Consider the following 12,671-nt stretch of genomic DNA (forward strand, 5'->3'; position numbering starts at 1 on the left):
AAGAAAGATTGAAGCAGGAAGGCAAGATGCCCACATACTACAGGCGATTTGTTGATGACACACTGACCATCATGCCAATATTGTACGTTGTGTTGCACGTAGTGTCATTGTGGATGGCGGCATGAAGTAGGTTAGTAGTAACAATGGCTACACTAGGTGGTAACCAATCAGAAAGCAGCAAAGACAATAGAGCTATTGTTTTAGCGGGTCAAATGACCTAATTTGCATGGTTGACGTCAGCATTTTGACACATGACCCCAAACAGCCAATCAGAAAGCAGCATGTGACCCCAGGACCCTGATGCAAATGCGCAGACCCCCCAACTGTTCTCCAAATCACCGGAAGTGACCAGGCGGTGTGCGTCACGAGATTCGACCAATCAGAATGCGTCATTTGTAGAGTGATTTTCGCGCTCGGAAGGAGCTGTTTGCAGAGGTATAGGTGGTGAAATTTTTGCTTTATTCCAAGCTTGTGTTGGTAATTTCGACACTATACCGCCGTGGAAAGTTGTTGGACCACTTTATCTTGATAGCAGTTGCGTTACTTTTAAATATTTTGCTTTCTTGAGCGTTTGTGACGAGTTTGAATTGCTCGGTCATGTGCAGGCCGCCATGATGATTTGAGTGTTGTTTTTGCCGTTCTTCTTGGATTTATTGCTGGTTACTGTTAGCGGTTTTATCGAATTATTTTGGCCATCTTGTTACTTCAACCCTTCTTCTTTGCAAATTTCGGGGTCTACCCGGGTCTACCCCTGTTAGTTTTCCAGTTATGAGCCGTTGAAAGTGTCTTGGAATTAAGACATCGTCTCAGCCAAGTGCCACAACTCCCGGGAAACGGGCTGAGAAAACATGCCGAAGCGGAAGCCGACGTGAAGCGAGTAACGCCAAATCCAGGAAGAGTTTGTTCTATTTTAAACCACAAAAGGTAAATAAGTCTGAATATTGTAATAACCTTTGGAAAAAAACATTTTTCATAACCCAGTGCGGAAACTGAAAGCGTGACTTTAAAATAATTTGCATGCGGTGTGCGCTATCTTTGTGTAAACTTTAATATGTGAGGGAATAAATTGTTATAAATCTCTACCAAAACACAAAACCATTATCGAAGATCCAGACAACATCATACAGGATTTTAAAACTGTGAGGTTAGGTTTTACTTTATAACAAAATCGATATACTGCGCTCACTTCAATGCACAGACAAGATCGTGGTTTATTTCACTGTTTATTTCTGCGGCTCTAGCTTCGGTGAAATTCCGATTGTGCTGCAGCTGTTCGGCTCTTTCGGTCTGTTTTCCCCTTGCCTGATTGAAGATTTATTTGCGCATAAGGATTTCAAACGGGCAATGTTTCCAAAATAATATAAACTTGTCAATGAAAATAAAATTGTTTTATGAGACGATTTCTCACCTTGCTGTCTGCACGCGCTCCCCCTGCTTTGCGGGTAAGAAAGTCCATCAAATATATAAACACTTCTAATGCACGAATTTTTTTTTTAGTTAAGCAAATCCAGGTATGAACTACAGATCTCTTTCACTATGAGATAAAAACATATATATAAACCAAACAGTACATAAAATCTTATGAGAAGCAGGAAATTAGTCGCCGCTCAAAGTCGGCTAGATCGTACGATCGTCTCCGAATCGCGATAAACTTCTTGAAATTGTCTTGTGAAGCCAATAGCAAGCATCTAAGGCCACTATGAGATCTTGAAAATTCTCGAAATCGCTCTCTTCAGTAATGTTTTTCGGAAAAGGCAGCAGTGTTTTGATCCCTGGGTTTGATTCATTTCTCTTACGAGATGCGAACTCGACCGTGTCACGATTGAAATCAGGCACAGTAACAGTTTTACCCATGAACCTTTGAGGGCCGTGACGCACACCGCCTGGGAAGTGACATGACAGCATGACCGGAAGTCAATGAAATACCACACTATATTGGTGACAAATCATATTCTATTGGTTTCATGAGACCTCGAAACCATACCCTAGTTATATCCGGGACATATACAATGTCCTGGTGACATCACGCCCTCCATCATTTACAAGTCCAATAAGAGTTCTACTTCCACCCCGATTCTCTCGTAACCATAAGGATGACTAGATTTAGTGTCCATGTTGATGACGCGTTTGCCAAAGACCAGGCCATATTGTTTTATGCATGGAACCACTTTGACACGTTTTTGTTCCAAATCCCTTTGAAAATAATAAGGCGTCACTACATTGGTTGGGCGGCGATGGTCCAGTGGGTTTTCCAATTCAGCCAAGATATTGTCTTTCATGGTCTGAAAATTCAGGACAGCTGCACCGCGAACATTTAGGGTGAATCCGCGGACCTTGCACAACACTTTGCCCTGCTGTATCGTGTACTCATAATTTTTAGCGCCACCAGAAACAAACTCGGTGTTGACCTCACTTCTAATTCATTGGTCATGCCCCCCAGAAAATCGCCAATTTCGATGGAAGGTTGATTCAGACGCCATTTGTAGACCACACTGTCTGAATAAAGAACTTGCCCCTGGAGGGTGTCTAGAGACTCATATAGAGTTTCAGCCTAGCGGGACAAGTGGTGAAGGGTGCCACAAAGATATTGGTCTTAGTACCTTTGACTGCATTGTCATGCACACTGGTACACATGGCTTCCAAGATGTTGTCAGTGCACAATCAGAGGGTACTGACATCAAGGGCGGCATCGGATAGTAAACTGAACAAATGGGAGGGATCTTTGATCGTGAAGGTGGTGGGCTTGTTGTCCCATTCGCCAAATTTGCCCTAGAAAACTCCCAGAAGGAAAAAAAGCGATGAGAAGGGGTGGAATGACAACACAAAAAAAGAACATGCAATAAGTACCTGTTGAGCATTAACTTGGCTTTGGCTTTGCATCCTGGATTTTTCGCAATCTGGCTAATGTCCAAGCGGATCCCCTCCCGCTCCTGGTAGCAAAGAATATACTCTTGTTTTTGGTCCACGGTCTGGCACCAACTGGGCCACCCGGCTGATTCCTGCTTGATTTTTAACCAGGTATTGACATAATCTGCAAAGAGACCTGTCCGACGTTAGGCTTCAGGAAAACGCCATACTTCATGTATTTTGAGTAGGCTGTCAACCTTTTCCACTGCTTTGACCAGCATAAGGATAGATGCACCAAGTACTGCGTAGCATGCAATCGACGTCTCAGTGATGGCATTAGTGAGTGCGTTGCAGCATGGGTTTGGCCTGCTCTTCCTGGACACAGGTACAACACAGACGGACAAGACGGGGTGAAACAAGCTAGCGGGTGAAAGAATGTCGACAGTGGCCATGCCAAAATACGACCCCAGGGATTGGTCAACGGGCTGAGTAAGGATCTGCGGATGGCCGATGGGGTAGAGGCAGTTCTTGTTGATCCATGGGTAAAGGGAGGTGACATCCACATAGAGTATTTCCTCGCCCTCCCCAGCCACGGCATGCAAAGCCACTGCACCTGTTTGTCCGCCCAAAAAGGCCTCACGGGGTTTCAGGGGTGGTACGAGATCGAACGAACGAAGAAACTGGGAAAAGGAAGGCTCGTTTTCCACCAGACGGTCCCACTGGCACACTTCCCTGCTCTGAGCAGGGCCATGCATTTGTTCAAAGTAGCTTGATAAAGTTCCTCCATGGTTCGATCAGGAGTGGCATAATGTTTGATGTCTCTCATGGGATAACAAGTTGGACAACCATGGTAAAGACACCCATGAAACTTGTAGACAGCGCGCGTGAAGGCATCATAACCGTCAATGAAATAAGATGCGACAGCAGTTCGGACTGATTGTTCACCGCCATTGCAGACGTGTTGGATCCTGTCTGCACTGGCACCCTGCTTGGGAATTTGTTGTTCCTGGTAATAGAGCCATTGCAGGGCTTTGACCAAGTGGTTGATGTTAGCCCCTAGCCAGCCACGAGCGGGTTTGACGGCGATTGTATGAGGTTGTAACAGCCTGGTCCCTGGGTGTTCTCTCTTGCCTTTCTCTCTTCTTGTTGTCTGTACGAAGTCTGGGAAAGTGCGGGCGACAGGAGGCCTAGCCAATATTGGCAAAATACCCCTGGTCACATTTTACGAGTTTCTACAGCTCCATTTTGGAAAAAATTGTTTGCCGATAGTATGGATGTGTCGGTTGAAGTGTCTGCAAACAGCAGTAACTTCTAACTTTGTAGCATATTATTTTTTCTGGTTAATATTTTGTTTGTCGTGGTGGATTGTTTACGGTCAAAGATTATGCTAGTCTGCCACTCAAGCTAAAATTCTCCTAGACCCAAAAGAACAATGCAAATTTTCACCAAAAATTTACAAAAACATTCTCTTCGACTCAGAGTGGGAGTACTATAGCGGGGAAAGCGATTTAGACCTTACAAGTCATCCATTGTGTGGCCACCCAAAAGGCATTCAATTTTTGTTTTTCTACAAGTGATTGTATTTTAATTTCAATTTTAAATACACGAAAGTATCTGTGTTGTTTTATTGAGCCACATTTTATAATTTTCCGGAAGTTCCCCTCGTATAAATCTTATTTGTCCAATCAGAACAGCAACAAAGCTGAAGAAGGCAATGATGAAGCTACAATACTCGTCACAAATCTTGAAACACTCGTGTGATTTGCCCCTTCCCCAATGTTGATTCAAGTATTGCAGTCATCTCAGTGCGCCAAAATACGCGTAGCTCAACATTGAGGAAGGAGAGGGGCACATTTGAGTGAGAACAAAGGTGTGACGAGTGAATGTAAGAAATTTGGAGAAAATTTAAGACAATCGGCTTCTGTTTCAACGATTTGTGACTAGGATTGTCTCTGCGCCAGTAGGGCGTGGACGGGTAACGAAACATGAACGGTAACCATTGCCTTCAGTGTTAACAGTGTGATGATACGTAGTCTGGTTTAACATCAGCAGAAAACTGAGTTCATCTTTACTTATACACTAGTTATAGTTGTCACTAAATCTGCCCCCGACCTTTTAAAACCCGAATGAAGACACCTTGTGGTTGTCCATGTCTTTGCCATGAACCTTTGAAATGCAGTTTTCGTATTAGAGTTTCTGAGTGTAATTCTTTTGTTCTCTTTTGTGCTTTCTCAATTATTACACTTTGTTTCCTGGGTTAATGAAAATCCTCATACATGACATGCCTAGGATGGACAATTGTTTTTTATACATCTCATAATGAGTTCAACCAACACTGCAAATGTAATAGAACGCGTGTTAAACAGCAAAACCATCTTTAATTATCTATTTGTAGCTAAATTTCCTATAACTAATGTGTCGAACGGATGCTTTGGCTTCGAGTGTGCGTTCTTGAACGCAACGTCGAACGCAACTGATATAAATGATTTCGCAATAAACTAACCCTACAAAAACATGGACCACTGTTTCAAGTTTCTCACCTTTGAGATATTTCCCAGTTCATTTTTTCTGGCATGTCCTTGTATCAAATAAAATAATCGGGATTTCGCCATAAACTAACCCTAAAAACACATGGACCACTGTTTATTAAACCCTGAATACCTTAATATAGAACAAAACCCGGTTATTTTACGATAGCACCTTTCTTGTCTTTGACTGGGTTTTGAGAAATTTGAGCTATTCCTGATATGGTTTGAATCGAGTTTGTCGATCCACGTTGACAAAACCAGATTAAAGTTCTGTCGATCCACGTTGCTGATTTGTGTCTGACAAATCAAGTTCTTTAATACCAAACAATTGTGCAGTACTGCTGAATAACTTTTTAACTCTATAGAAATATGTATCTCGCAATAACCTTCGCGAAACTCGGTTTGGTAACGGCACTCAAGTTAAGCCCTGTCGGTCGGGGTTACGAACTGGACGGGTGACCAACCGCGAATATCGTGTTAAAGGTCCATACGTTGTTCTTTCTCTTCTTCTTCTTCTTTTTTGCGTATTATGTAGTGTTATTGTTAACAGTGTATTGAAAAGCACATTTAGCATTATTTCGCCGCCCGCATTTAGAAAAAGACAAAAACAAAGAACAAATATGGCCCGGTGCACGTGCAGTTCGCCTGAAAATTATTGTTATTCGGGCCGTAATACGGAGCTGAAACTTTGCAGACTTTGATCTATATATCTGCGGGGAAACCGGCAAACTAAGAAATCTGGGTTTTCGACAGTGTAAAACGATCATAATTCCTTTGATTCCAATCTCCTGTTCCTCTGTCTGTTGTTGTCGGCGTTGCCTTCGCTGTGCTCATCGATGTTCCTTCTACTCCGCGGTTTCTTGTTGACGTCTTCTCCTTCGTTGTTCACGCTGAATTTGAAGTCGGCGTTCTCGCTCTAGAGGAGTTCCGTGGAAAATCTTCCCGGACGAGGATTTGGAGCCACTTGTTGTGCTTGTGTACGACACAATTCGGCGAATGCGACTCGTTGACAAACCCAGATTGCGCGGTTGCTGAGCCACGCGCACGCGCAGAAAATTAACCGGGACCACCGTGCGCGCCTAGTTTCATCAAATCGGGAAAGCTTCGCATATACTAACAGTAATACGATACTTCTTCTTTACGCGGGGGACATTAGGGTGCCTCCTCGGGTTCCGGCCTCTGGGCCGGAACCCTGCGGGGGCAAAAATATCGGCCTATCTCCCTGGTCAGTATAAAATAGCACGTCGGTTGTGTTTTTCAGTTTCCTCATCAAGAGGCATTTAGAACTCAGGCCATAAAATGATCTGCGCAGACAACTGAAAATGGTTTCAAAAAACTACTTCAGACCGTGTCTGCATTGTGCACTCTATATTTAACATACGTATTTTAAGTGCCTTACTTCTATCTGTCATTCTGTCATACGCGAGAACTAATTAAACATACTGTTTTCCTTTTTAATTTTACTAGGAACGAATAAGACCTGTAGGGCAAACCTGTCCACTTTAATTTGACTGTTGTGCAAGGTGATGACAATAAGCTTATTTCTAGTGCCTTCATACTTAGTGTTTTGCTTAAAACAAACTTATTTCGCAGGATGTTCTCCTCGTTTGAAAGTTATCTGCCATGGAAACATGTTTCCATACGGTCCTTCAGCAAAGACGAACCGGCAAAAGAGGTTAAAGGAAATAGGTACATGTACAACTGTACCCAGTTTAATTTTAAACTAGGGAATAAATTATTGAATGAGGTAGAGTACGATGCGAAAGATTATGCAAATTGAATATGCCCACCTCAGATCAGCATAATTCTGCACATCATATAAAAACCAAATAACAATATTGTGTTATTTTTCATTTTAAACATTTCAACATTTGTAAACTTTATTAAAAAACTTTGGCCTTTTCCAAGCACAGTTCCAGGATATTGCATATACTTCACAAAAAGCAGATAATATTCATCCAGAAACATGAATTGCATGTTCTTTCATTCCATACAGTTTTAGTCAGAAAATTTAGCAATTTCATCTTGGTATAGATGTAAACCCACATTTTTAGTTCACTCAATATTGCCCAAGCAGCCTTGTTGCTAGGGGGTCCGGATAATCTGCGAGCCATCGGAAAATATAAATTTTTAATAATATTCTAATTGGAAATAGTTCGTTTTGTAATTGGTTTTGCTGCTGGAAATGTGCTTTCAATCGCGAATATTAAACCGCGATGGCTCACGCGGTGGCCATGTTATTTTGGATGCGAACAGTCTGGGTCGAGGGAGAGCGACAAATTTTGACTTTCTCTCCCCTCTCTGATAGTCTTTCTCTCCTCTTTTGTTCTTGCAAACCGTTCAGCGTGCTCGTGGCCGGATCTTCAAAAAATCTTCAATGCTTTTGGACAATCCAGTTCAGTCGAATCAATCTAGCAATAAACTGCTTCTAAAAGTGAGTATTGACCTGATTTACCTTTGCTTTAGTCTGTTGTCAGCTGTTTTGTGCAATGAATTATTCATCACTGCTAATGTTTTATGTATTTTATTTAGTTCGCAGATGGCAAATCGACGCACGCAGTGTCTCGTTGAAGCAACCAAGCATGGTTTCACGCTAAACATCGATCCAAGCGGGGAAAGAAACCGTTGCCTCTATCAGTGTTTGGCAGCGCATTTGGGGATGAAAGATGTGGAAGGACTAATCAACATGTTGGAGAACTACATGCTTAATCACCGACTGGTTCCCCCTTAAGCGAGTGGAAATATAATATTATGTTCTTGTTGCCATTGTTTCTGTACGAACAAAAATATATTTAATGCTTTAAATTCTGGTGTTAAAACCTTAACCGTAATCAAGAGAAAGGATTTAGAAACGTGTTAGAAACGCTTTGCGCGTTTTGAAAACGATACGGTTTCATCGTTCGTGTAGATAGGTTTTCAGATGGCTCCCATGGCTTGCTTGTATGACTCGCATGGCTCGCATTCTATCCAAACTCGTTGCTAGGCAAATGTACCATGTACTAACTTTGCTTCTAAAACCATATATCATGGAATCAAGGGTATATTGCTTGAATCCTCCAAATATGTAAAGTACCTGTTGGTTATGAATTAGCTGGGGGCTTGAGCCAATTGAAAACGGCTACATATTTTGAATGAACAACAATAATTGACATATTTATTTATTTATTTTCGAAAGTTTGCCTCGTTTCCATCCTATCAGATTATGCGTAAATGAATATCTTGTCAAGGAGGCTCTAGATAAGCAAGCTGGAGAGACAAAAGTGGAATGGCAAAGTAGTATACTCTGTATTGGACAAGTTGTTTGTAAACGACAGACGTGCTTAAATCAGATAGGTCTATTAGTTACTTTAATGCTAGTTTACAATAGCATTGACACAGTGGTCGCTATCAGATGTACTGCCTTTTAATCATTTAGACGATTTTAGCTATTCTCTGGCTGTTCTCGTGCTCATATTCTGTGTGGCGTTCCCCAAGGTTCAATATTAAGGCCTTTGTTCTTTCTGCTCTACATCAACGATACAATCAACGCATCAACAATATTACAATTGATATTACTTGCCAATGATACAAAAGTTTTTCTGTCTGACAAGGAAAAGACTGACTATACTGAACGATGGGCTAAATAAGTTGTCAATTTGGTTTAGAGTTAACAGGCTTTCAGTAAACTTGAAAAAAAAAATTTATTGTTTTAAACCATGCCAAGACCATACAAATCAAACTATTCAACTTTTAATTAATGGCTAAAAAAATGATAAGGTAAAAGAAAGAGTTTTCTTGGGAGTAATGGCTTCGGCCAAGATGCATGAACGGTTGTTTAAGGATTTGTCATCCCGGGCCGGTCCACGGTTGTATGCAGGGGAACTGGATCATGGATAAACATTTCAATTGGAAATCTGAAATCTATAAAGCCTTCCAAGTGGGACTTTGACAATTTATGCTTTACCACCAACGCCTGTTTAAAAGCCAGTGGTGCGACTTGCTTGAACTTTTGTTTTACTTTTCAGTTCCTGCTACATATTCTTCACCAATCGCTCCATCTCTCAGCTTTAGCCAAGCAGGTTGCCATAACTCCACTTGTGCTTTACCTTTGTTTTTTTTGCAGAACATCAAGAGGCCATGCAAGAGCGTACACTTTCTGTCCTTGATATGGTTTCTATGCTCAAATTCGATAAATTAGGCAATTAACTGACTAGTGACAAGGCAGGACACGGTTTGACATAAATAAAATAAAACATGTCAGACAACTTAGGGACACTGTCTTTCTTGTTAACGTTTCACAATTATTTTCTTTTGGGCAGAAATTAAAGATCTTGAAACAAGAAACAAAGGTAAGTTTAGGGGGTCTTGGCACTATGTAAAGTAAACAACTTTAATCACAATAGCTAAGATCATTAATTACGTAGGTTTGACTGCTAAGTACCCAGTCAACCCATTTGAAAAAAAATGCACATAACAAGTCAGCTAATCACATCAATGGAAACGAGCGTTGGCACAGAAGTTGATCATAAATGCACGCCATTGGGGATCAGATGGGGCAGGCACTCAATGCAAGATGAAACAGTTGAATGTAATCTAGCCACCTTCAGTCTCACTGAAAGCAGTCCACTTAAATTGCTTGCATGTGTCCACAGTTTTCATGCTCTGTGTTTGGAAAAGTTGGAAAGATGCTACCATGTTATCTCTGTTGGCCTCACTTAAGGAGAGAAGTGACTAAACTTGCAAACAACTGGAACAAGCTGATGTCCTCCAGATTCAGGGACTGAGGATGTCCTGAATGCAGCAACAAAAGTAAGGGGGTATTACTGCTCAGATTCTTTATCAGATGATTTAAAAAACAAGACTGATTCATGTTAACAGCCAACAACGATAAAGTATGCTAGTGCAGAGGCCAGGAAAGGAAAGAACATGACAAATCAACATCAGCAAACCCCACATGCTCCTCGTCATAATCCTCAAAAAAGTCCCCAAACAGATGCAAGAGACAAAAAAAAGTAGAGCTGACGTGCATTCCCATTTTCAACTCTAACCTGAACATTCCAGCTACAGTTGATAACCTTTTTACAACATGGCACTTGCTTCAACGACTGTCACAATCCAGCATTGAGGGGCGAAATGGAAGCAACTTACCTTAGCCAAACTATTCTACAGTTTTCCACCAAGCAATATTGATCCACACCTGCCGCTAAACCAAACTTTAGCATATTAGACCGTATCAGGTATCTTGATAGGCATTCAAAATCATGATCATGTAACAATGGGAGTACTAAGGCTAATGGGAGTACATAAAGCAGTCACTCATCTTAATTTTCTTGGAAACATCTCTTTGGGTACTGAGCTCTCATTAAGTATTTCAAAGAAGCCAGTTTCTTCAGCCACACTAGTATATCACCTGGAATGTGCCTCCCAGAAGCCGAAGACAGCACGTTTTTTTAATCTTGAACGGGAACACAGTAGTTTTTATACCAGTAAACCCAAATTATGTTTTATTGGTAGACAGCCATCTCCACGGCCAAACAGGAACATTTGTAGCCCTTTGTGGAAGGAGCTCCATTACTGAGCTGCTAGAATGGTATAAGTGTTTTAACAATTTTCATTGTTCTCTTGGTACTGTTACCGTAGTCACATTTGGGTAATTTGAAATATCAAATGAGGAATCAAATCAGTGTATATAATACAAATAGATGACCTTCTAAAATAACTTATTAAAAGTTATTATGATTACTTTTCTTACAGATAATGAGTGAGCACATTTTCTAACTTAACTAAACGATTTAGTTTATTTTTATATAAATATTGCCAAATAATTAAATTAAATTCAAGGTATGGTCTTATTAATTGCTTGGTCTTACTGGGTAATTAAGAGCTTCAATTGTCATAAATCCTTAAATAATCTAATGATGTGTACGGAAAACTTCACATCTTAAAAATTATCATGTTAGTTTACATTTGTTATAATTGACAACAAATTTAGTGTTTAAGACAAAGAGCACGTTTAGGAAACTAACCTGCACAAAGGTTCCACATTCTTAAGTCAACATCTTTAAAGACTCGGTCAAAATATCACCACGAACGATGATAAAGCATTAGAAGCATGGTAGTTTTGAAAACGAAGCACTCGAAAACGAAGACCAAAGCACGAAGCACCCAAATCTCGAAAACGGAGCACCCAAGACTCGAAAACGAAGCACCCAAACCACTGTACGTTGAAGGACAACAACTTTAAGTCTTGCATCACGCAAGCCAAACCAGGTGGAGGCAATAAAGCATCCGCACGTCCAAAGGTCCACCAGTCCATCCCATTTCTTGCCTTCAGAGGTAGGGAGGTATTGATATTTATTGGTTGAGCCCATCTTTCCTGCCACATTTTTGTCTACCTAAGCCTCTGTTAAAGCACTTCACGAGCACTTGCATTGATCATTGGTCTTACTAGTAAAATTCAAGTGCTTGTCAAGCTGGCATTCCAACTTTCTCTGCCCCTACAATTGAGTGTTTGTTTGTTTGAATGCTTGCGTAAAAGGCTTAAAATGGCCAAGGATAGTAGTTATCTCGTCCGTCCACGAAAGTGCGAAGGTCTGAACATTCAGCCACGTTTATTTCTAATTGATCGTGTTTCAAATTGATCATGTTCACCACTGACAAGTGCTGACTGTTACTGCTGTCCTTCCTTAAATTGTTTACCTTGAGTTTTCCAAAATCTGCCTGCCCCAAGCACAAGCACTACGGCGTTTTGATGTTTTTGCCGATTTTCAAAGTTTTTTTCAACCTGAAAACTTGGGGTTCGCACTTAGCAATGTCCACCAATGACAGACTTCTACCTCACATGTAGCCGCTCCCTTCCCCCAACAAAAGAAAAACCATATAAACTCTTTGAAATATTTTTCAGTTTTCCTGTTAAACTGTAAAATTCGTTATGCATCTACTACCTGGAAAGAGCTAATTCGAAAATCACTGTGTTTGCCCATTTTCAGAAATATCACAGAAATCACGAAAAAAAGAACAGTTTATTTGTGGGAAGCTGTCACAAATTACAGACGTTTGTATGGATGTTTAACCATGTCTCAAGAGTCAACTTGATCCCTGTCCAACCCTTAGAGCCTCAAACTCGGTCAAATAACCAATCTCAACATGACCTTTTATATGGTGGTGTCAATTTATTGATAGTTTAAATCTGATACTCAACCCAGTGCCCTACGCAACTCCGAAATGGCCAATAGTTAGGGCGGCGGAAATGCATTTGCAACACCTTGTTGTCACACTGATGATCAGTTTTATTCACTTAACTGGATTGCGACTATC

Source organism: Porites lutea, chromosome 1 (assembly GCF_958299795.1).
Source record: "Porites lutea chromosome 1, jaPorLute2.1, whole genome shotgun sequence".
NCBI lineage: Eukaryota > Metazoa > Cnidaria > Anthozoa > Scleractinia > Poritidae > Porites > Porites lutea.